The following is a 24,212-nucleotide window of genomic DNA, read 5'->3' on the forward strand; positions in this document are numbered from 1 at the left end:
TCACTGACATCAGGGACCATGTCTTAGTCATCCGGGGGCAGTGCTTAGGGATTTTAGTAAAGTAGAAACTGCAGGAACATGAGAATAGATTTGCGGGATCACTTGTGAAGTATCTTCTCATACTCCTTTTCACAAAGATGACAGATTAAGTAGGGCAGATAAGGTCCATGAAGAGTTATAAAAGCACAGGAAAGGAAGTGAGGCTACAAAATACCACATTCCAACTCCTACATGTCTATCCTTAACTCCATCCGTTTTGATTATCCACCAGGGAGAAAGGGGGTGATAGTCAATGACCTCGGTGTTCTGGAGGTGAGTCTCTGATAAGACACATTCACAAGGCAACAGCAGAGGCTACTGGGTTGTCTTGGAATAAATATTGGCTAATAAGGAGTCACACCTATTCCCTGGGCTCAGCCAGTAGGGACTGATCAATAATCCTTAGAAGACATGTCTGAGAAAAGAGAGGGGACCAGACAAAAACCCAAACCAAATGACCCAAACACCAACAAACTACAAAGTAGATAAAACATTAACAGGAATGCATTATCTCTAATTACCAGGAAAGAAAAGAAAAAAGTAAAAACAAACAATCTTTGGCAATGACTATTCAAAAGTAGAATTCAAATAGAAATAGCTCCTACCCCGGTCAGTGGGAAGCTGCCAAAATTTTATCTGAAGGTCATCATCTGTGTGTAAACATAAGAATGAGATGAACCTGAATGCCAAGTCAGAGAAGTTTCCTTTCCAGGGAGTCATAAGAGAAGCAAATCTTGGAGTTTCTTTAAGGGGTAGCCAGGTAGAGCTGTAAGGGATGCAGTTCCAGGAGAGGAACATCAGCAAAGCCACATAAATGTGGGGTCACAGAAGACAGGAATGTAATGTTGTGGAGTAAGTGAGAGAGAGGAATAGTGGATGGTAGGGGGTAACAAGGATTTCTAGAATCTTCTTCACAATGTTAAGGGGTAGTAGTCCTCCTCTATATTCCTTTCATGCTCTTACAAACCCAGATGATGCTGTCTTTTCTAAAAGTTGTTTTTCCATTCTAAACATTTCTCGTGTTTAATTTGTCCTTTCAGTCCTCAGGACATTGCCTTTGATGGAAGCACACTACTGTAACAGGTCACACTATCATGTACTCTCTTGGCACCTTCCTTTTGCTTGACCCGTATCTATCACACCTGAGGATCACTGGTCAGCTGCAGCAAGCCCAGCCTGAGTCTGTCTTGCTTGTTTCAGTATCAAGGTAGATGATGAATAAATATGGATTGAATCAAGTAAAAATTGAGCTAGACCATTACAGTAATCTCCTAACTGCTCCCCTGACTTTAATTTCTCCCATTTCTTCCACCCACCATTTTTCAACAGCAATGCATAGAAGGAAGATACTTGCCTTATAGGTAGACTATTTTCATACAGAAATCTGAGTGTTTATTCATAAATGTTTACTTAAAACAAGACTTCTGAGCAGGCTCCCACAATAACAAGATAGCCTGAAATGTGTGCTAAATGTTTAAGTCCTTTTCATAGACTTACATTTATTTCTATATTTCTCCTTGCTAAGAAACCTGAAATATGCCCCCAAATTTTTTAATTGAGTTTGCCCTTAAGTGTACTTCTTTTTTTCTTTTTATGAAATTTACAGTAATTTGAATTAAGAAAATGTCACCCAGGTGTTAACTTCCCTTTTTCAAGTGCACTTAATTTTCAAAGACTTCCAGTGATGAGAATTTATGTTTCTTCTGCTTTAAGGAATAGAAAACACCCACGTATTCTTTCTGTCTTTGAAAAGACAGATGTCAACAAATGCATTCCCCATTGAAAACAAAAGGATTTATTTCTCCTCTAACATATTTATCCAAGGGTAATTTGTTGGAATGAGTATGATTCAGAGGATTCTGTATCAAATACATTTTAGATTCTAATCCTGACCATGTCACTGACTTAAATATGGGTCTTATTTCTCCTGTGTCTTAATCTCCCCTGGCTGTGAAATGAGAATAACAATTTCTCTCTCAAATCTACTGCTTTGAAAATCCAGTGAAGCATTACAAAAAGATGCTTCCAACTACACAAAATATCATGACTGTAAAAGTCTACAAAAATGAATGAAGTGGAGGGGTACCTGAAATGGATTTCATTGATCTGATGGAAGACATACCAAACATGAGTCATCGTGTGCTGTGTGTATTGACTGTGCTGGATGCAGGGCTGAGAAGTAAACAAGTCATCATCTCTCTGTGTCCCTCTGAAAGGAGCTCATTACTTAGTGGAGGAAGCAGACATATAGACAGATCATCCCTTCATTATATGAATGTTTGTAGGTATGTGTTATTTACTATACACTGTTCTAGCCAGTGAGGATGCAACAGTGAGGAAAAACAGACACAGGAATTTCTGCTCTCATTAGAGTTTGAATTCTAATGGATGAAACAGACAGAAATCAAGGGAAGTATATACATTATACATATATATATGATTAGTGCCTAGTAGATAAAAACAAAAAGCATGGTAAATAAATATGTACTACTGAGGGTATGGAGATTTTAGACAGGTAGTTGGGAAAAGCTTCATTTAAGTACTTTTTAAACAAACACCTGAAGGAATTGAGGAAGCTAGTGATAGAGCTCTTTGAGAGGAAGAGAATTCAAGGCAGAAGTGACAGCAAGTGAAAAGGTCCTAAGGTATAATGGCGATTTGTCTGACAACAGCGAAAAGGCTAGAGTATCTAGACTCTAGGACTTAAATGGCATGTAGAAAGTTATTTCACAGGGACAGAAGATGGAGACAGAAAAGATTCCAACAAAGGCTTTGGTAAGGACATGGCCCTTGCACTGAGTGTCTTCATTTTCTAAATGCCTTGGCCTCACTAGTCTATAATGATCAAATATTTTTTTTTTTTTTTTGCTTTGTAAGCTGCCCTTATCTCCATCAATTTGATTAATACTTGTTCACTTCAGGCTATACCTTGGTCATTTCTGGTTGTTCCCAGAGACACGAGTCACATGTCCCCTCACACTACTGTGACTATACAGTCACAATGAAGCATGTGCCCTATTCTTAACTTCTTTTTCCATCCTTTCCCCAACTCTCCATCTGTGAGGTGACTTGGTGAATGTTCACTGCCGGACCTGACCCTGGAGAGTAAGGATGTCCATGCTGAGCTATCTGTGGTCATAGGAAGCTCTGGCTACTTGCCAGGTGAAGATGATGGTCTCCTCCCTAGTTACTATTGTCTCTGGCACAAAGGACCCAAGGATGTGCTTATACCAAGTACCTTACTAATTTTCTCAGGGATAGTTCAATTAGATATGATCCTAATCTCCCTTCACTTCAGGAGTTCAGAAGCAGGATCTGGAGAGGGGTGGTGGGTTGTCATTCTGTAGCATTCCCTTCCTGGCCCATTCAACCCACCTTTACCAGTTATAAAAAAAGAAAAAAAAACATGTATATCATAATAAATGTTATAAGATGAAATCATGAGCAGATGGAAGGAGGAAGGGTGGGCTTTTTATTGTATAAACAGTATCAGTCAACCCCAAAGAGCCTGCAAGACCAAGACAGTTATGAGCTGACTACTTCCCAGCAGACAGAACAGTACGTGTAAAGATATTTTGGTATGAAGAGTAGACACTTTGAAAGAAATGTTGTTTGTTCTATGACTAGAATATGAGGGATGTAGAATGAATCACTAGAGAGAAAGCCATAAAAAGAGTCTGGGACCATTTTATAGAGACATTTAAGGGATTTGGATTCCTCCTGTAGGTGGTAATACATGGTTGTTAGCAAGCAAGAGAATTGAACACATTTTATTTTTTAGAAGAATGCTGCCTCTGCAGAATGTTGAGTGGAAGAAACAGAGGAGCAACTGAAGTCGAAGGGAGTAGATGGGAGACTACTGCAAAGGTTTCAGTAAGAGTTTCATTCTTTTAGTTAGTATTTGTTTGTCACTTACTCTGTGTGAAGAACTTTACTTGCCCACAGGGACACCATGGTGAACAAAACAGCCTAGTGTGGCCTTTAGGGGACTTGGTGAATTTACCAGTGATCCCAAAACCGTAGAATGGTTATAGCTCAAGGAACCGAAAGGTGTTATGAAGACATACGATGGCACAATGTAACATAGTCTAAGAGTAACTTGACCAAGGGCATTGACCTGGGAATTGAGAGGAAATAATTGAGCAGATATAATTTCAAGTGATGTTTAAAATGTAGAAAAAACACAACTTCTAAAAAAGACAGAAATGATGGAAGTAAGTCAAACAATTCTGCTGCATCTCTCTTCATTTAATTACAAAATTCTCATCTCTATTTTTTAGGTACTTTATAGCACAGAATACCTGCTAAAATTAGAAAGCTCTGTTCTGGGAGTTAAGATGTTAAGATGCAAGATGTGTTCAGACTTCTTTTCCAACACTCTCCACACTAAGACCAAGTTCTACACAGAAGTCTAAGACTTGGGATGAATTTATATAAGCAGAAAGTATAATCTGAGCACTTAGTATGTAGGAATGGACATACAGGGAACGAAAAAGATATAAACCTGTGTTCTCATGAAGATTATGTTTTAATAGGCAGACATGGGTAATAACAATAAGAATTAATTTGTTCATTTTTATGACTATAAGTAGTAGGGAAAAAACAGGAGAGTATTGGAAAATCAAGGATATGAGGGATTACTTTTATACAGAAAGGTAGTTTCATTGAGAAGCTGGCATTAAAGCAAAAACTTGAAGAGAAGGAGTGATATATGTGGATGTCTGAGGGCCTGCTGTCCAGATTCATGGCAGAGCCTTTGGGGTTGTACCTTCTGGGTTCAGAAGATGGTGAGGAGGGCAGTCATCCTGGAGCCGCATGACTGAGAAAAGACCAGTAGGAGATAAAGGCTGAAGGGCAGTGGCGGGGTACTGATTGTGGAGGACCTTGTGCAAGTCTACAGCTGATTTTGGGTTTAAATTTGAAATTGGGAGCCACTTGAAAATTTTTAGAAGAGAAATGACATGATGGGATTCAGCTCTAAAAGCATTGCTGTGGCTGCTGTGTTGAGTATAAACTACAAGGGCAAGAGTGGAAACAAGCAGGTTAATCAGGGAGAACTGTATTGTTTTCTTAGATTTCCCCATGCCTGGGATTCAGAAGTTTGAGCATTATGGACTTTTCAGATAGGTCACAATTTGTTATTCATATCAACCTGGAAGCCTCAGATAAATGCTGTAATGGATATGGAGAAACTAGTACCCTTGAAGGTGCTAAGCACCAAGGAAAACAGGTAAGACTAGTAAGTCAACTAGAGATCACTAAGACTATGCAAATATACCAAAAGTTAATTCCAAGTAACCTAGATGCTTGCAACTCTAAACATTTTGTACAATAGTGAGAGGAAATGTAATACTAACTTGGAGTCAACAGTTCTGAACTTTTTAATCTTGTGTTTATTACTTAATCAGTTAGAAATCATCCAAGCCAAATCTTCCAGCATCACATGCTTAGTAAAAGATCGAGCTGTGATAACTGGTGGTCTGGCTCCTGGGCTTTACGTGACTCAGCTATATTGCCTGTGCCCAGAGTGTTCCTTGACATTAGAATGCTGAAAGACCCACCCCGGTGCTGACACTGATATTATTACATGTTGTAGAAATTAATTAATTTACTAATTAATAATTTCTTTGAACATTTACCAATGCTAGCCATTTGCAGGCATGAAGATGAATGTCACACTTCTTGGTGAGGAAAAATGAGTAAGTCAGTAGTTAAAATTCACTCAGTGCTCAGTGCCCTGGGGTAAGTCAGGGAATGGTGGCGGAAAGTGCATGCCCACATCAGATTTGGGGCTCTGGGAGTGACGGGGAGAGGATATCACTGAGGAAGGACTCCAGTGGCAATTCCTAAAGAATGAGCATCAGCTAGGCAGGCATGGGATCAAGAAAACATGGGGTAGGGGGCGCAGATATGCAGTAGAATGGCAGAGCGTGGGACATTTCTGGCACCAAGTTTGGTGGGGCTGTACTCAGAGTTGGGGCAAAGATATGAAGCCATGAAGCACTTTGTTTTTTTGTGTTAAGGCATCTGGACTTTCTCTTTAAAGCTATGGAGAGAATTTTAGGACAGATTCAGCATGTAGAAAGTTCAGTCTGACAGCTGGGTGAAGTCTGGGAGGAGTAGGCTGTGACCAATATATGGTAAAGTGAAGGATAATAGTTGATGTTCCTCAGCAGAAACCAAGTAAAGGATGGTGGAGGTTTGAGTTAGAGTTAGATTTGGAGATAGAGTTAACAAGGGGATAGGCTAACACTGTTGCCCAAAACATTGCAGTGATATGCTTCTTTGAAAAAACAAATAGTGTTTCCATCATACATTCTTAGTTTGATGCATTCTAAGAAAATTAATTAAGATTTTAAAAAATGGTTCAAGTTAAAGCTAATTTAGAGTGGTTATTATTCTGTGTATTAATTCTTTAAAGTTTCCATCTAAGTCTGAAGTTAAGAACTATGTTTATTTTGCTTGATACTGTGTTCTCCGAATATAATTACTCCAAAAAGCTTTCTTTTTCTCCCCTTCCTCCTCCTCTTCCTTTTCTTTTTTTTTATTAAGCAACGCCTATTAACATCCCACAAAACTTACACTCCATGGAATACAATTGGATGAAAATCTAACTGTGAAGGTTTTTTAGGAATTACAATATTTGGGACTTGACTTTCCATGTGTTGGGGGAAATGTCATGAATAATGGCAATGCTGTTCATGAAAACAGAATACAAGAAGTAAATTTGGATGCGATATGGCAAAGGGAAGACTCAATTTTTAACTTACTGAATTTAGGAAGCTTAAGCAACATCTAACTGGATACTCTTGAGTCTATTATGTGTGCAGAATATTTTATTGCAATATCAGAAACTCACTGAATCAAATCTATGTTTATACACATGATTATATACATATTATCTGAGGTACATAGTATATGTGAGAATAAGAAATTATGCAGCATGCATATATAAAGGTCCAGCTCCATCAACAAATTGTTTCTTTTCTTGATACTGTCTAGGTACACACATATACACACAATCTTGATGAAAGTAATGTTTTAAATTTTTAAAATTGAATAAATTAAAGGATTTCATATCTTCATCAAGTTAAATTTTGGAAAATTCACATAACCTTTTTCTCCAAAATGAAATATTATGGTAGCATTTTGCAGTGGTAAAAATAAGAAACACTATTTATCCGCATTCCTATCACTCAGAAGGCGCACACACAGTAGTTTGTCAGGGTGATGGCAACCGTGAGACATTCCAATTCAGAACAGTATTCTTCTCAGAGAGATAAAAGTAGTGAAATATTGGCTCAAAATTGAAATGCCCCTAAATTCTGTAGCATTAATGAGATATATATCATAGAAGAGGGTTTTACCTGAGTAATCCCAAGTGGGCAGATCAAATTGCTTATGCAGATTCAATGCTATCTTAGAGCTTTTCTTGAAACAAAAATTATATATATTCACTTAGGAAGATATCTAACTCAGTAATATAACTTGATCCAGAATCACATGCATTTTAAAGTAATAAAGATAAGGAAGAATAAACTCATGCACTTAGAATAAACTCACTTGGTTATCAAGAACAGAGAAACCCTTACAGATTTTAGGCTTCGTAGCTGAAGTTACATGTATTTAGTGCTGTTTAGAACCCCGCCTTCCTGCCTTCCTGCCTCTCTTTGCTAACTACGGGGTCAATGCCTATGCTCAGGTTGGAGGAAGAGTTGAATAACTGTGAAAGAAAATATTTAAATAAATTTTGTATGTCTAAGTATAGCACAAAATGAAGCTTTCTCTGATATATTCAGAAGAATTGAAAGGAAAATTTTAAATAAGGGCTCTTTGGAGAGAAAAGGGGGCAGTTATGTGAAATATTTTATATTTGGAAAAAGTTCTGAAATATTTCACTTTATTTTCCACTAGCAGGGAAGCTATCCTTATTACAAAGCCTAAAAGTGTTAGGCTAAGTACTATTTTGTTGGATAGTAAAGCAGTGTTAGTTATTTTGGCAAATTTTGTATGTCTAAGTATAATTGAATTTGTAAAATAGTAGCTTTTCTTTGTATCATTGTAATAAAAATACCTATTTTTTGGATAAATGCTGCATAGACCTAATCATAGATAGAGTGAAATACCGGAAAGCACACAACAGCTGCAGACAGGGACATGGTTTCTAATCACAGCCCTTGTCAGTCACTTGCATCTGCCATACGGTCAAACAATGAATTACCCTGGGCTGTTTTTCTCATCTCCAAAATTGGGAATGTGGGGTAGAGCAGAGGTGGTCCTGCCTGACTGAACTAGAGACATCTAAGGGGGTTTAGGAAAACGCAGATTACCAGACACCTCCTTTAGTGATTTAGGTGACCTTGGAAATCTGTCTTTTAATAATTATCCCATGTGGCTTAATGAATAACCAAATTATAGGAACCCTAGGTTAGAAGAAGTGCCAAATTTCTACTTTCAAAATTCCATAGTGAATATTTAATGTATTAACATTTTGAGAACAGATTAAACAAGGAATCTTTTCTGTAACTTACATATTTGATATTTTCTACAAAACGAGTTGAAAGCTTTAGAATTCATCCTCCAATTTTTAATGCTAGTTACAGAGGTTAAAACGTAGAGCTGATGTGAAGATGGAGGTTCCTGCTCATCGCCTGCTCTAGAAGCACAATGCCCCGAAAGGCGAGCACATACAAATATCTTGCTTCCAATTACCTTTGATTCTGGCAACCAGCATTCTACCAGGAATAGCCTGATTAAGAACGTTTTGGCAATATATGCTGAAATATTTTAAATGTGCATTCTGTGTGAGCAAGGAATTCTACTTCTTTGTGTTTAAGAAAAAAAAAAAGAAAGTCAGGCGAGACCATGGTAAATAGATATAATATTGGAGAGTTGTTTTTTTTTAGTGGGAATTCAACAAAACATACAAAACACAACTTGAATTAGGGCTTGTTAAAAATAGATATTCTTAAAACCCTTTCCTGGAGATTCTAATGCAGAAGCATCCAGCATAGGGCTATAACTGCATATTTTTAAGCAAGCTTCTAGGTGATTTTTTATGATACAGTAAATTCAAGGATCATTACATTTAGTAAATGACATTAAGAAAATATAATGCCATATAAAGCTCAGAACAATGGCACATATATTATCATGAAAACTTGTAAGGATATATACTAGGTCTTAAAAAATGTTAATTTATACAGATATAATGAGAACATGTTTTTATTAAATAAGATACCTATTTATGGAAAAGATCCAGAAGAATTTAGCAGTGTTAGGGATGAGTGAGATTTTTGCTTTTCTTTCCTGCCTATTCACCTCTCTAAATTTAATTTGTTCAACACTTAACATGCATTGCTGATGTAATTTTTTGAAATAGAAAGGAAGAAAGGAACTAAAGAAAAGAGGTGCTGGGCTGGCACTTGTATCACTGTGCAGTTTGGAGGAGAGGCGTTCACTTGGACTCTCAATGAAATGTAGCATAATAAGACAGAGATCAGGTGTAGCAGGCACTTCACCTACTTCCCCAGAGTGGCTGAAGGCAGTCCCTGCTTGAATTCTCCCACTCAGTGTTTGTGTGTTCTCCTGTAAGGTCAGGAGACCTATCTGAAAATGCTTTTCGATCATGCAGCTGGAAAGGATTTGACTTCATCATTATAATAAGGTCCAACTCAGTTTCTACTAAATTACTACTTTTAGTGAAGATTTTTATTTGAAGTGAATTTAATTCTTGCACAGTATAGTAAGTTACTAAAAATATGTCTGCTTAGCCCTTTGCCATTTAAGCCTATTTCCATTTGTTTGGACCTGAGTGGAGACACAGAATAGCTAAACCTCAGTCCTCAACAAAATGACCCTTATTATACAGATTCAACAGAATTGGGCTAATGGTTAGTTTCAACAGAACATTTCTTTCCTCTAGAAAGAGTATAAAGAAGCTTATTTGCATTAAAAAGAAAGGCTTTGATGGATTTTCTACAGCCTATTTTATTTTTTAAACATACACACTTATGCCTAAGAAAATGTATAGATGAGTGAAACCCTTCTGAAATGCATCTGTTGTAAAACATAATATTTTGGCAAGATGCTTTTAGGGTGCAGAGATTGAGTATGTACAGTTCTGTGAAATGCTTTGAAGATAAAAAGCATTTCTTAAAAGCTTAGTATTGTTATTATAATTATTATTTTTCCTTTTAAGCATTCATTTTTTTAAAAAAACACCATACATATTCCGCAGCTTAGTGGCAAGCATTTATTTCCATCTTTTTTAACACAAGAAAACAGGTAACTGTCTTGAAATATGTCCTTGCTTTCTATATGGAATTCTGCAGTTGCTCAGAATTTTATATAATGTGCAGGCATTACATCAGAGCTTGAGAACTGAAATGAGCCCAGCTTCTGTTGTGATCTTACAGTTCGTGATTCATCAAATTTGTTGAAGTATCTCAATATTCTTTGGAAGTTTAGTACTTTTAAACCTGATTGTCCAGGTAAAATGGGAGTCAATATTCACTTCATAAAGTTTCTCCCTTTGACCTCTTTTCGATTGTGTAATCAAGCCAAAAAAACAAAAAACAAAAAAAAGCAATTCATCACGTGACAGATTAACTTGTAGAAGCATAGAAATCAAAGGTTTAAGGACACTAATTTTGACAGAAATAAGTATAAGTGATATGAATCGAATCTTTTCTTCCTCTCTTGTAGTCATCATTAAATAATCATTTTAGGGGGTTGACAAGTAGAAAATTGAACATGGTCTGTAGTGTCTAAAATTAATATGGCTGATATGATCATTGTTCCTAGAATCACCAAATAAATACAATAACTATTATAGAGATTAATCATGGCCTTGAGTCAATGGCGGGTTGGCAAGTTAAATCCATACCACGATGTTTCAATAGAATATCGCAGCAACACCAACTATAGTAATCCCACCAAAGAACTAGGCTAGGCTTTTTTAAATTCACAGTGGTTTTGTCATCCTGGTAAGATAATGAATTCTTTTCCTCAGGGTCCACACTTAAAGGGCAAAAAATAAATAAAATAAAGGGAAAAAAGAGCGGATCATGCAGCATCCAATACCTCCAAGCCAGGAAATTATAGCCAGTGCCGAGATGCCAGGAAAAATAAACTAAGTTCTGCTTGGACCATTACTAGATGTAATAGTTCTACATACTTTCTTATTCAGTATTGGTTCAATGCTTGATTGTTGGTGCCAGCCTTGTGATTGCAGAACACCAAGGATTGGAAGATCAAACACTCTCTTTCCAGGTAGAACAGTGAGGGAGATATACACATACACATGAGTATATAGACATAGGTGCACACACATGCACACACATACATACACACATGCATGAATAATTATATGAAATATGACTAGGTTTACAACTGAGGCATGACCATATTGGTATGGGTGCATGAAAGTACGAGTGGCAGAAGCCAGGAGTTTGGAGAAAGCTTCAGAGGACTTAAGATTTTAAGTGGGTTTTATATGCTACATAGGAGTTTGTTGGTTTTATTATATTTTTCAAATTTGCATTTCAAATATTTTTTTATGGACCTAGGAATTAGATTACCTGATGAATCTAGAAAAAATGTACCCTTCCATATAAATGCCTCTAGTAAAGATATTAAACCATGACGCTCAAGAATTCTCTTACAACTTTCCCTTTCCTCCAAAAGACACCTCCTAATCTGACTTCAGCATTTGTCATGTTGAGAATAAAAGGAAGTAGGCAAAAAATTGCCTTTTTCTAATATAAGGAGATAAAAATGAAGATAACACATGGACATATAACACATGTATATATGGGTGAGATAATCCATGTACTTGAGAGCAATTTGGGGAAAGTCTGGATGCAGTGCTTACATTTTATTTTATTATTTTAAATTTATCATAGAGTGAAACTGACTTTTTTTGGGGTGTTGGTTCTATGAATTTTAGTATGTGATTAGTTATAATCACCATCACAATTTATGCAATCACCATCACAATTAGGATTCAAAATACTTCACTTCCCCAAACTTGCCTTCTGCTATCACTTTATAATCATATCTTCTCTCTAACTCCAAACCCTGCAAATCAATGATGAATTTCTCATTACTCATATTTTGATCTTTTCAAGAATGACATAGAAGCAGAATCATGCATTATGTCACATTTTGAGCATAATGATTTTGAGATCCATCCAAGGTGTTGTGTGTATTAGCAGTTCACTCTTTTTTATTGTTGCTTGTTATTTCACTTTATGGATGTGCCACAGTTTATGCATCTGTTTGCTTGTTGAATGAATATTGGGGTTATTTCCAATTTTTTGGCAGTTATGAATAGAACTGATATAGACATTTTTGTAGAGGTTTGCATGTGAACATAAGTTTCCACATTTCTAAGATAAATACTCAAGAGTGCAATTGGTGGGTCATGAGGTGTTTGTTTAACTTTAGGAGAAGCTCAAACTTTTGCACAGTGGTTTTGTCAAATATGTATTTTGAACTTCTGTTATCATATATATTTTTTTATTGTCATGTCTTTTATGTGAACTGACCATTTTATTGTTACACAGTAATCCCTCTCTGTCACTAATAATACTCCTCGCTCTTGAGTCTAATTTGTCTAATGTCATTATAGCCACTCAATATAGAAATCAGTATCTGCATAGTATTTCCTTCTTTATTCTTCTATTTTTATCCTACTATATAATTATATCTGAAATGAGTTTCTTGTATACAACATATAATGAGCCATTTTAATACATTCTGTCATGCTCTGTCTTTTAATGCTGTTTACATTATTTACATGTAATGTGATTTTTGATATGTTTGAATTAAGGTCTACATTGCATTATCTGTTTACTGCTTGCATTCGGTTTTTCCTTCTCATGCCTCCTTGGGTGTTATTTGAAGATTTTTGTATTGCATTTGAATTTTCTAGTACTTTTTTACTGCATCTTTTTGAAGAGTTACTTTGTGGTTAGTCTAGGGATTATAATATTAAAAAAATCACACTTTTCTCATCCCTCTTAAATCAATGTTTTACCATTTCAAGTGGAATGGAAAAGTCCTACCGTAGTATGAATGTTTTTACCCTCTCTCCATTATGTTGTAGTCACCACACGTAAGTTAGATGTTTGTGTATTAAAAAACCCTCAAGGGAATGTTTAACTTTGGCTTTTGACTATCAAATATATTTTAAGGAACTCAAGAAGAAAAATAGTCTGTTAGATTTACCCAGATAATTGCTGTTTCTGTTGCTCTTCCTTCATTTCTAAGTTTTCAAGTTTCATTTTGGAATCACTACCCTTCTATTTGCAGAACTTCCAATAGCATTTTTTTAGGGCAGTTCTGTTGGCAATGAATTCTCTTCATTTCTTTATTTCACCTTTATTTCTAAAGGATATTTTTGTGTATTATTGAGTTCTAGGTTGATGGTTCTTTTGCCTCATTCCAGTATGTTGTATACATGTCTTGCTATTTCCTTCTGTCTCATAGGTTCTGAGAAGAAACCCACAGACATTCAAATCTTTGTCCACCTTAGATAATGTCTTTTTCCCTCTAGTTGTTTTCAAGGTTTTCTTCCTTTGTTTTTAATTTTCAACCATTTGAGTGCGATGTGATGAAAAGGTTTCCTCGTAACACTTGTTAACTGTTTCACACATTTTACCTCTTGATTACTTACTTTTATTGTTCTGCAGTTGTTTCTTAAGCAGAAATTCTGTCCTTTTAGCCTCATTTCAAATATTTGAGAATGGGACCAGGATTTCCTTTCTTTTTTATTTCTCAGAGCATACAGTAGGCTCTTGGTAAAGGTGTCTCCCTTGGAAATGCATTAATAGAAAGAATTTTGGCCAAAAAGCTATCCTAACAGAATGTAGTGTATCGGAATGTATTAGGTCAAGGGAGGAGCAAGGCTATGCCTTTAACTGAGGCCAGGGTGGACTGGAGAAAATACCCAGATTAAGTGAGGCAGCCAGGCTGCGATGGCAGAGATAACAAACTTTAAGTGTGAACCATGCTGAAATAGATGTAGAACATTCCCTTTGGAATAGAGCTTTTCCCTGGCTATTAAAGGATAATTAGTCATCACTGCAAAGACCAAAAGAACCCCAGACTGTGACTATAGATAGTAAACAGACAACACACTGACCATTTAGGTTTCAATTTGTAAAGCATATCAGTACAAATCTATCTCTCTGTAGTTATCCTCAGACAGTATACTGTTACCATTAGCAGGGTCACCTTGAAGAGGAAAGACAAAAAGGAATGCGTGTGTAAATTAAAACTCTGCTATTTGGTTTTTAAAATCTTCGCGTCTTTAAATGTCATAGAGGCACAAAAATGCATCAGCCTTTTATCTTCACTAATGTTCTGAATTACCCATCTTAGCATTTACTGAATTGCACTATTAACTTTTCATATATCTATGTCACATGGTCAAGAACCACATCTCATTTTATCTTTTTAACCTTAGCATATAGCATAGTGCCCATTACTCATTAACTAATATGGTTATTCAACAAATATTTATCAGGCAGAAAAAAATGTTCCAGGAATTATGCTGAACATTGAGAATTCAATAGTTAACAATATATGCAATGAGATTTAGTTGAACTAGATTTTATATCAGAATATACCTGTACATAAAGAAGAAACAAATAATGTAAAACTACAAAAATATTGTAAACAAAAATCATAATGTAAATCAGAGTGTTTACTACACAACTATGAAATATCCTACACTGATTAGGCATTGAAAAAAATAAAATTAGTTATACCAAAAGAATTATACCATCATCACTGATATTAAAAAAGAAGTAACTAAGAGTGAACTAAGTTATGTAGTTGAAGGTCAGATTTTACCTATCCTTTGCCAAGCACCTATTTTTTTTTTATAGTTGGTCATATTTTAAGCTTTTACTTCCTTGAACACAAATGTATTATTACATTAACCATATTCAACCAAACCAAAAATAATCATAAAATGTCAGCTAAATATAAACTGTATTTCTATTTTCCTAAATATTTATATACAAGTTTGTGATATAGTAATCAGGATCCTGAATCTTACACCACATTTTCATTTTAAATAGCAAAGCAAACCTTATGAATTTCCCATGTGATACATTAAAAGGCACCCATGATAGATTTTTCTCAAAACTCACATAAATGAGAAACTTCTTGTGATCTATGGCATATATCCCACAACAAGAGGACACAGGAACTGTCACATTGGGCTCTGCACCTGTGAAGACAACAAACTGGTACATCAGAGGCAGGGCTTCCAGGGCCAAGCACCTATTTTTAATGTAGTTAACAGTGTTTAGAAGTATAGACCCTTTAGTCAGTTTGCATGGTTCAATTTCTGACTCTGTCACATACAAATAGTGTGACTTCGAATGGTATTATACTGGAAGAAAAACACTCACATTATTTTTCTCTCTGCACTCTTTCCATATTCTACTTTCAACACTTCTGGCCAGGAAATGTGTATGTTTTTTTAGCCACAACAAGCAATTTTCCAATTCTCTTCAGCCACCAGCTGAGTGTCATACATTCAATTCAATTTGAACACTACATACCTGAGTTAGTGTCAGATACCACAAGTTAAGGGTTAAATCCCACAAGACATCTCCACACCCAACCTCAGGTGCCAATCACAAATAGTGGGTCCACTGGTTACTCACAGCTTCTGACTAATGTGGTGACAAATTGAAGGTTCTTACAACCCTCTTCTCAGGTTCTGTAATATTTTAGAATGGCTCACTGAACTCAGGAAAACAATTTACTTACTAGATTACTCATTTATGATAAAAGGATACAACCAGGAACAGCCAAATGGATGATATGCACAGGGCAGGGAAGGTATGGGAGAAGGAACACAGAACTTCCAGGCCCTCTCCAGATAAGCCACATCCCAACGCCCCCACCTGTTCACCAACCCAGTTGCTCTCTGACCTCTGCCACTTAGGAGTTTTATGTAGGCTTCATTACTTAGTCATGATTGATTAAAACATTGACCATTGGTGATTAGGTCAAACTCCAGACCAACTCCCTCTTGGAGGTTGGACACTAGGGCTTAAAGTTCCAATCTTCCAGCCCTGTAATTACAGGGGTACTATCCTGAGCAACCGACTGCCACCCTGAGGCTATCCAGGAGCCCCCAGCCTCCAGCCATTTCATTAGCATACATAAAGACACTTGCCTTTTCAGAGATACCCAGGTTTTCAGGAAATGTGGCAAAGACCAAATATAATCAAGAATCAGGGCCAGAGACCTAATACGCATTTCTTAGTATGTCACACATACACTCTTTGTGCCTTACCCTTTCCATCTGTAAAATGGGGATGATGATAGTAGTACCTAGCTTATAAATTATAGTGTTGTGGTGAGGGTTCAAATGGTAATTTATGTAAAGCATTTAAAATAATTTCAGCATGTAGTAAACTCCAAGATTTAGCTCCTTTTTAATCCTTAGTCTTTACTTCCAAGTAGAAGGAAAAAGAGATAAAAGATGGAAAAGATTAGAAATTCACTGTTGATGATTTCAGTCTCAGAAAGAATTCAGGCTTTAATGAAGAGAAACATAAATATGAAGTTTGAAAAAAAATTTCCTGATTGAAGGAACAGGGATTGGATATATGATTCAGAGTTTTCTCAACCCCAGGTGTCTATTTGTATTAACTAATTTATGTGTAAGATAAGAAGCCTTCCAGTGAAGGAATCTGAAGAGGACAAATGATTGAGTCTTATTATTCAGATACTCCTGAGGACTTGAAGCTTAATTGATAAGGGGGAAATTTCAAGAGGGGATTATAGAAACCTCTGAAAAGAATTCTCTTTTAGAAAAGAATCCAATACAAGTTGGGATCAGAGCTTGAGGATCAGAGTAGAATAATGGCTTTGAGAACTGTGTGTTCATTGTTACTTGAACCAAACTCAGTCTAGCCACTGAACATAAGGGGCACAATCTAGGGAGAAAAAACAAGCGCATAAAGTAAGAGTTTTAGACCTCAGTATCTAGGTATTTGATATTTAAAGCCTTTATACAAGGAGAAGGGCACTGTTTCCCTCATTACTTAAAGGAAGTTGGAGGAGGGAGAGTGAGTAGTGGTCACCAATGGGCGATCAATTAAATGGAGCAAAGAGAGATTAGCTGGGAGCCAGATATTCCAGAGCAACAGCCAGAGGGAGCTGTAAGTGGGGGCTCCAAAGCCGGGAGTCTAGAAGTGCAGGCGGCAGCCTGAGTGTAGCTGTTGGAGTCTGTCCCCAACATGACAGATGGTGGCCCTGCGGATGGTGACCACAGGAATGGGGACTGACGATTTAAAGGTGGTTCTGGCAAAATGAACAAGCCTATCTGGGAACAGCCTAGTAACAAAAATGGTGACACTAAGGGATTATGAATCATCAGCACAGAAGGGAGCTAAGGTAATTAAGTAACTACTTGCAGGGGAAGGTAACATTGCTCATGAATATAATGATTCCCTGGGAAGATCTCCAGTTACTATGAAAGGGGAGGAACCTGGAAGAGTGCATGTGTGTGTGTGTGTGTGTGTGTGTGTGTGTGTGTGTGTGTGCATGCGTGTGTGTGTGTGTTTGTGTGAGGTGCTGGAGTTCTACCCCCAGAACTATCAAAACTTGGGCATAATACTAATATTTAATTATTTGCACCCATAGTCTGCAAAGTAAATGATGGGTATATTTGCATTTTAGTAAGCCAATGACTAGAAAGGTCAAGAGAGCCAATCACAGGGATGGTATAATGCACATTTACTGACTTTCCAGATCAGCATTTGGATAGTCTTACTGATTTGGGAAGACATCCTGTGACATATTCAGCCCCTCCCTACAGACAAATGGTGGATGTGGGTGGTGATGCCCATACATACTCCTTCGCTGCACTCCTGGTGACCAAACTATTGTGTTTGCCAAATACAAATATTCAGCATGCTCTGCCTGCGCCTCAAATCTTGAGATTTGGTTAGAGACATTCTCTCTTTCCTGTATGGATTATGCGAAAGAAGCACAGAGGTCATCTGTGGGGGCTTCACTGGAATAGTCAAGAGAGGAGGACGACGTGACTACGAGACCTGTATGCAAGAGTCCTGCGGCCAGAGCTCAGCACAGCTCTCCGTTTCGGTTCCTACAGAGCCTTCTTTCTCCAGTCTTTCTTTTGATTAAGCAGCTATTACCCATTCCAAAGATCACTTTTTTACATAAGTTTCATCAAAGTTGTTTTATTTTTGTTGTGTAATCAAAAAATCCAAAGAAGCAGGAATGGAATAAATCTTATTTTTCAGGGCGTTTGACCCATTTTAACAGGTACACCAAGCTTGTACATTCTTTCTTTGTCCTTACTGATTATCTTAAAAGAAAAGTCCGGCCATATCCTTGTTTTGTTGAAGAACAGCCCAAGCAGGAAGCAGGCAGCCTAGTTTAGTTAGTTTAGGGCAGGAGTCAGCAAACTTTTTCTGTGCAGGGTCAGGGAGTAAATAGTTGAGAACTTCGCCAGCCACATGGTCTGTGTTTGCAGCTACCAGATTCTGCCGTTGTAGTGTGAAAGTGGTCATAAACCATATGTAAATGAAGATGGCTGTGCCTCCAATAAAAATGTTACTTTACAAAAAACAGGTAGCAAGCCAGATTTGGCTTGAATTTGTCTGACCCTTGGTTTAATGGAATGAACATGGGGCCTGGAAATAGATAGAACTGTGGGAATCCTGTAAAAGTCACTGCTCAGTTGACACTGAGTTTCCTCATTTATACTTAGGAAAACCAGCACCCCATGGATTTCACTGAGGATTAAATTTAAAGAGAACACATATTTTAAAAGCAGCTTGCAGTTTGGTTTACACACACTGTGTCATGGAATGTAAGTGTATCACATGTTAGAAGCTCAATAAGTGGATATCATAATATTTTCTGAGAAAAGTCAACTTTAATGTGTGCATAGCACATGTGCACACACCTACTTACTCAAGAATTCATACAACTTCTCAAAGATTAGTGTAATATATTTTATCTGAACAGTAAGTGATTAGGGCTATTATATTTTTGTTGACATACCCATAAAAAGTCTTCACAGTCTGGAAATACTCCCAGAGACAGTATTGCAAAATGTTGGCAGGGCAGTCTGCTGCAAGTTGTCGCTATTCTAATACTGATCTCTGAAATATATTTTAATTTGAGGGATAAGGGAAGTTGCGAGCTATTAATTTACAATGCCAATGTGATAAGGGGGAAAGATGTAAAACAGGTTCGCAAAAACTGTTGTGCAAAGAGAAACTAATTAAAAGACTAGAGCAGTTTTACCTCCAGAATTCAGCAGAGGTTTGACTGGCTGTGATGGTGCCTACCATTCCTGTGGGTCTGGGCAAGGCTACCCTTTTGCTGATCTGAATAGCTTTCCAAAGACCTTGGGACATTAGCCTCCTGCCACAGAAAGGGTGACCGCTTACTGGCAGTAGTGGAAACTGAGCAGACAGCCCTGGGAAGGAGACTATCTGCCCAGTCAACACACCTGGTGCTGATGTTTCCTAGCAATGTGCTCTAGCATCAGGGCACTTGTCCTTCTGTATTGGCAGCTGGGTGTCAACTCTCAGTTGGGTAGGTGGTCTCTCCCAAGTATCAACCTCTGAAAAGGTCTGCGCCTCAACTAAATATGGACTTTATTTCTTTCATCTCCCCCTTAGCTGAAACAATTAATCTGTCATTGGTTGTGAGCATCTTATTTCTTTGTTGGCTTAATAAGAGACTATCCTGTATGCTATTGGCTTATGAAAATTCCACAGTGAACCTGTGTTAAATAAATTGCTGGTGAGGATAAATTCAGTCTCTGCGCTTTAATTTGCTACAAAATAAAACATACACTATAATTTCTGCCTCCTCAAGGTCTCTGTAAATGAGTTTCTTAGATTCTTCCCAGCAAGCAAGATTCCCTCTTAGCTACTTCTATTCCTATTCTACAATCTCAAATCTAGGTGCTCTTTTCTGATTTTTTTTTTCTTGTGTATGTGTGTGTGTGTGTGTATGTTTTATTCAACATCTTGGTGTCCACACCTTACCTTTCTTCATTTTCCTCATGACTTTTACTTTTCAAGGAAAATTCTGAGCCCTCAGCACCTTCCTCCTTCTGGCCCAGGGCATTAACCTCCCTACAGGACAGTGACTTGAAAGAATGTCCTTATGTTTGTTGAGATGGTTCATGTCATGTCTGTGGAGGGTGTGTTTGGAATGGGATTAACATTTACACTGTGAAATACGAATAAGCGGATTGCCCTCCATAATGTGGGTGGGGCCTCAACCAGTAAGTTAAGAGGTCTGACCAAAACAAAAAGTTTGGCTTCCCCAGGCCAAGACGGAAATAATCCAGCATACTGCCCTTACACCTCCACCTGTGACATCCGCTCCCCTGCGTCTCCAGCCTAACAGCCCACACCTTTTCTTTTTGCCAGGTTTGGGTAGTTTAATACACATCTGGGTTCACATAGTGCAAAGAGGGGAGGAGCGACACACCGGCTCCCAGGCCCCCACCTCCACCACCAAAGAGGGCTGTGTCACTGGCTGCTGTGGCTGCCGTGTGCTCCTGGTGTGGGGTGACAGCTCCTTGACAGGCCTGCTCAGTATCCAGACCCACCTTGAGCTGACCTTGGAGAGCCATCATCAGCACCTCCCACCTCACAGGTCCTGGGCTGCTTTTGTGTTGCCCCATGGCAGAGTTCCAACCCCAGCCCCCAGCCCCAGGAACAGCTGAGCACCCAGGATGCCATTCAGTGCTCTGAGGGCCCTTACAGAACAAGTGAAGTGAGGGCTGTGTCCCCAGGAGCAGGAAGGAAAGTCACATGCCACAGGCAGATGCCACTGGGCACACCATAAGTCACTGGGAGAAGGAGTCACCAAGGGACCTGCTCCCCCAGGGCTGTGCCCCAAATGTGTCCCAAGAGCAGGCCTATCAGATCCCAAAGGCCAGCAGACCTTGCACACCTGCATTCACCAGCCTCCACTATTGCTTTATAATAAAATCCTATTATATATACTCACATCCTATTGGATCTGTTTCTCTGAAGAATCCCTGACACAGTAGCTACATGTAGATTTTAATTTGTATGACAAACACGTACAATAAATACAACTGTCATCTCCTTTTGTGTGTGTGTGTGTGTGTGTGTGTGTGTGTCTTTTTGGGAGATGGGTACATGGAGGAAACACATTGAATAAATCTTTAGTAAAGTACAGCTAATAAGCTTTGGAAGTTAGGAGTTGGAAATAGTCATTCTTACTCCAAATATATCATTCCCATGAGGTAGATATCATTTTTCCCCATTTTTAAAAATTGGAAAGTTGGCAGATGAAGAGGGATAAGTAATGTGTCCCACCATCAAACAATAGCTAGAAAACTAATGCTTCTCTGATTTCTGATTTCATATTAGCTACTAGAACAGATTACTCACTGCAAAATTAAAAATGTAGTACCTGAGCAAAATACAGTAACTTTTATATGATATTAAGTAAAACACATTAGGTTTCTGTGCTAATGACATGTACATGCAACACAATATGTTCATAAAGAGCATAAAAACAAAAATAAAATCTCTGTTACAAAGAGGTTTTTAACTACTCTTTATTGCTGCAGTCAGGTGAACTTCAGAAGCAATTGATTCCATGGGAATGTCAGCATTGTACCCATTTCTAATCTGTTGAGATGACCTAAGTATATGTTAGGAAAACAAGGTCAATATTTATCAGCAAAGTTGAGGTGAAGGCAAATAATTTTTCAGAAAACATTTTGCTTACAGCTTCTTAATATCCTTAGTGGAAAGATTGCCTGCCTTTTGGGCTTGATCTCATTTTTGTTTGGAAACTTCATTATCTGACTTAGTGACAGGGGACTGCTCAGAGAGAATAGATTTCCAAAGATCTTCCAAACGATCCAGAGGCAAGATGTGAGTGCCGTGTGTCTATACCCTGGTATGGGATGATACAATGCATTGGGTGGGCGTTACATGTCAGTTGTGTCTCATGAGAAAAGGTAAGTTGAAGCCGCTACCCCTAGTAGCTCAGAATGTGAGTTCATTCTTTACAGGTTCTTTACAGAGGCAACCAATTTAAAATGAGGCTGTTAGGGTAGGCTCCAAACCAGTGTGACTGGTATCCTTATAAAAAGTTGGAAATTTGGACACACATAGAGGGCAGATCAAGGTCACAAGAAGAATGCCATTGTCAACGTGATGGATCTGCAGGAGAAGGAACCACAGTGATTGCCAGTAAACCACCTGAAGCCAGGATGGGATCACTTACAGGACCCTGAGGGGAGCATGTCCTGCTGACATGTTGATTTCAGATTTCTATCCCCCAGAAGAGTGAGATGATAAATGTCTGCTTTTAGGTCACCCAGTTTGTGGTACTTTCTTTTAGGTCACCCAGTTTGTGGTACTTTTGTTCCTGCAGCCCTGGGAAACTGATACAGTGGGCAAATATTTATTTTTGAGGACAGAGTATCAAACCATTAGTTAGACTCTCCAAGTGGTAACTTGATCCAAAAAGAATGAGGAACTCTTCTCAAATGAGCAGCCTAGGAAAACACCCTGTGCACATATTTAATCAGACCATTTTTTATTTTTGAAAGTCTGAAGCTTCACTCAGAGTATCTGTCTGGAAGGACTAAGTTCTCTGTTTTTACAAATTACGAATAATTAGTCTTGCAGTAAATCCATTCACTAGTTATAGAAAACTGCAGGGCTTCTGTAGAGAATTGCAAACATTTAACAATTAAGCCAGTTGTTTTATTTTAGATTATAAAGTCAACAAATATACTCATTTTAGAAAATTAGTAAAGTACAGAAGAAATAGCAGAATTTAAAAACCACTGTCAAAGCTCTTAACCACTGTTTGCATGTTTATATTTTGGATTTATTTCCTTTAATGTAGGGACTGGTCATTTTTATTCAACAGGATTGTCCTGCTGGGGTTGATTCTCTGCAGGGAAATTGTCAGACAAGAAAAGCCTGACTCTGCATGGGGCTCCGGGCTGGGAAAGGCACCAACCTTTCTGCCGGGGGAAAGATGGAGTGAACAACATGGTTCTCAAGAGATTGTGTGGATAAGAGGAAGGAAGGGATTTTAGACGCAGGAATGAAGGAGATGGAAGAGAGAAATACAAGAAAGCATTTTTGGATTTTTGTCATGGTGTGAAGGGTGTTTGTACCCCCCTGAAAGGGGGATCCACTGAGGTAATTAGATTAACATCTTTATTTGCTCAATAATTATTTTCACGCTGATTTCCAAAAAGATTGTTCCAAACTACATACTACGGTTGTGTAAAAACACTGTTCTCAGGCTGCCTTGATCAATACTGAGAATTACCTTATCTTGAATGTGTTACAATTTAAGATTTTTATAAAAAGCGATTTTGTTTGCTTGATTTGCATCTTTAATTATTGGTACTCGCAGAGTCTTTTAATTCTTGTTAGCCACTTTTATTTATTTTTATAACGAATGTTTTATTCATCTTCGTTTTTCATTTTGCTCTCATGGTCTATCAATTTTTTTATTTTTTCTGTGTCACACTTTTGGAAGTACAACATATAACATGTCCATGCATCAGTCTAACCCTATAGAAACACATAAAGACAATATTAATTTCTCCCAATCCTACTCCTTGAAGTATCATTTTAAATATGTATATTTTTTGCTCACATCTAATATGCACACCTAAATAAACATATACAGGCTTATCTATATTTTTGTCTTTGTTATTTTTGGTTACTGATTTTATTCCATGCGTTACTCTGTAGCTTGCTTTTTATACTTAAATATTTTAGGTTGAACCTACTGTCTTAAGTCAATGACTACAAACATTTCTTTTCAGAGCTACATGTTATTTAATGAAATTAATATACTAAAATGTTCAAGTAACTTTTCTTTTTATAGATTGTCAAAGTATGTCTAGCTTATTTGTTCATTTTTCTGTTTGGTTTGGTCATAATGAAAAAATTCTGGAAAAAGGCAATTTACACCTCCTCTTTGTACATATAACCTTCACTCACACATACATGCAGTCATCATACATACATATATATATATATATATATATATATATATATAATATATATATATATATAGTATATATCCACATGCACTGTTGCCTTTAAATTCTGGAGCAGGGATTCCTT

The 24,212-nt window shown here is 37.5% G+C and overlaps 1 protein-coding gene across 19 annotated transcripts in view; it reads right to left on the reverse strand.

Moving 5' to 3' along the window:
* LOC140845164 (bifunctional 3'-5' exonuclease/ATP-dependent helicase WRN-like) overlaps positions 1 to 24,212 on the reverse strand; it is a 152,502-nt gene that overhangs the window by 102,580 nt on the left and 25,710 nt on the right. For 4 of the 19 annotated variants that reach the window (XR_012123900.1, XR_012123896.1, XR_012123894.1 and 1 more), the window contains exons 1-2: positions 15,621 to 17,578; positions 15,204 to 15,283 (exon numbers count right to left, since the gene is read on the reverse strand). The gene's annotated coding sequence lies outside the window, so the exon portion shown is untranslated. Of the gene's footprint in view, positions 1 to 6,935; positions 10,581 to 14,188; positions 14,281 to 15,203; positions 15,284 to 15,620; positions 17,579 to 24,212 lie in introns of those variants that run through there. The other 15 variants (XR_012123890.1, XR_012123888.1, XR_012123884.1 and 12 more) reach the window with 10 other exon arrangements.

The sequence above is a fragment of the Manis javanica genome, chromosome 12, assembly GCF_040802235.1.
Source record: "Manis javanica isolate MJ-LG chromosome 12, MJ_LKY, whole genome shotgun sequence".
NCBI classification, from domain to species: domain Eukaryota; kingdom Metazoa; phylum Chordata; class Mammalia; order Pholidota; family Manidae; genus Manis; species Manis javanica.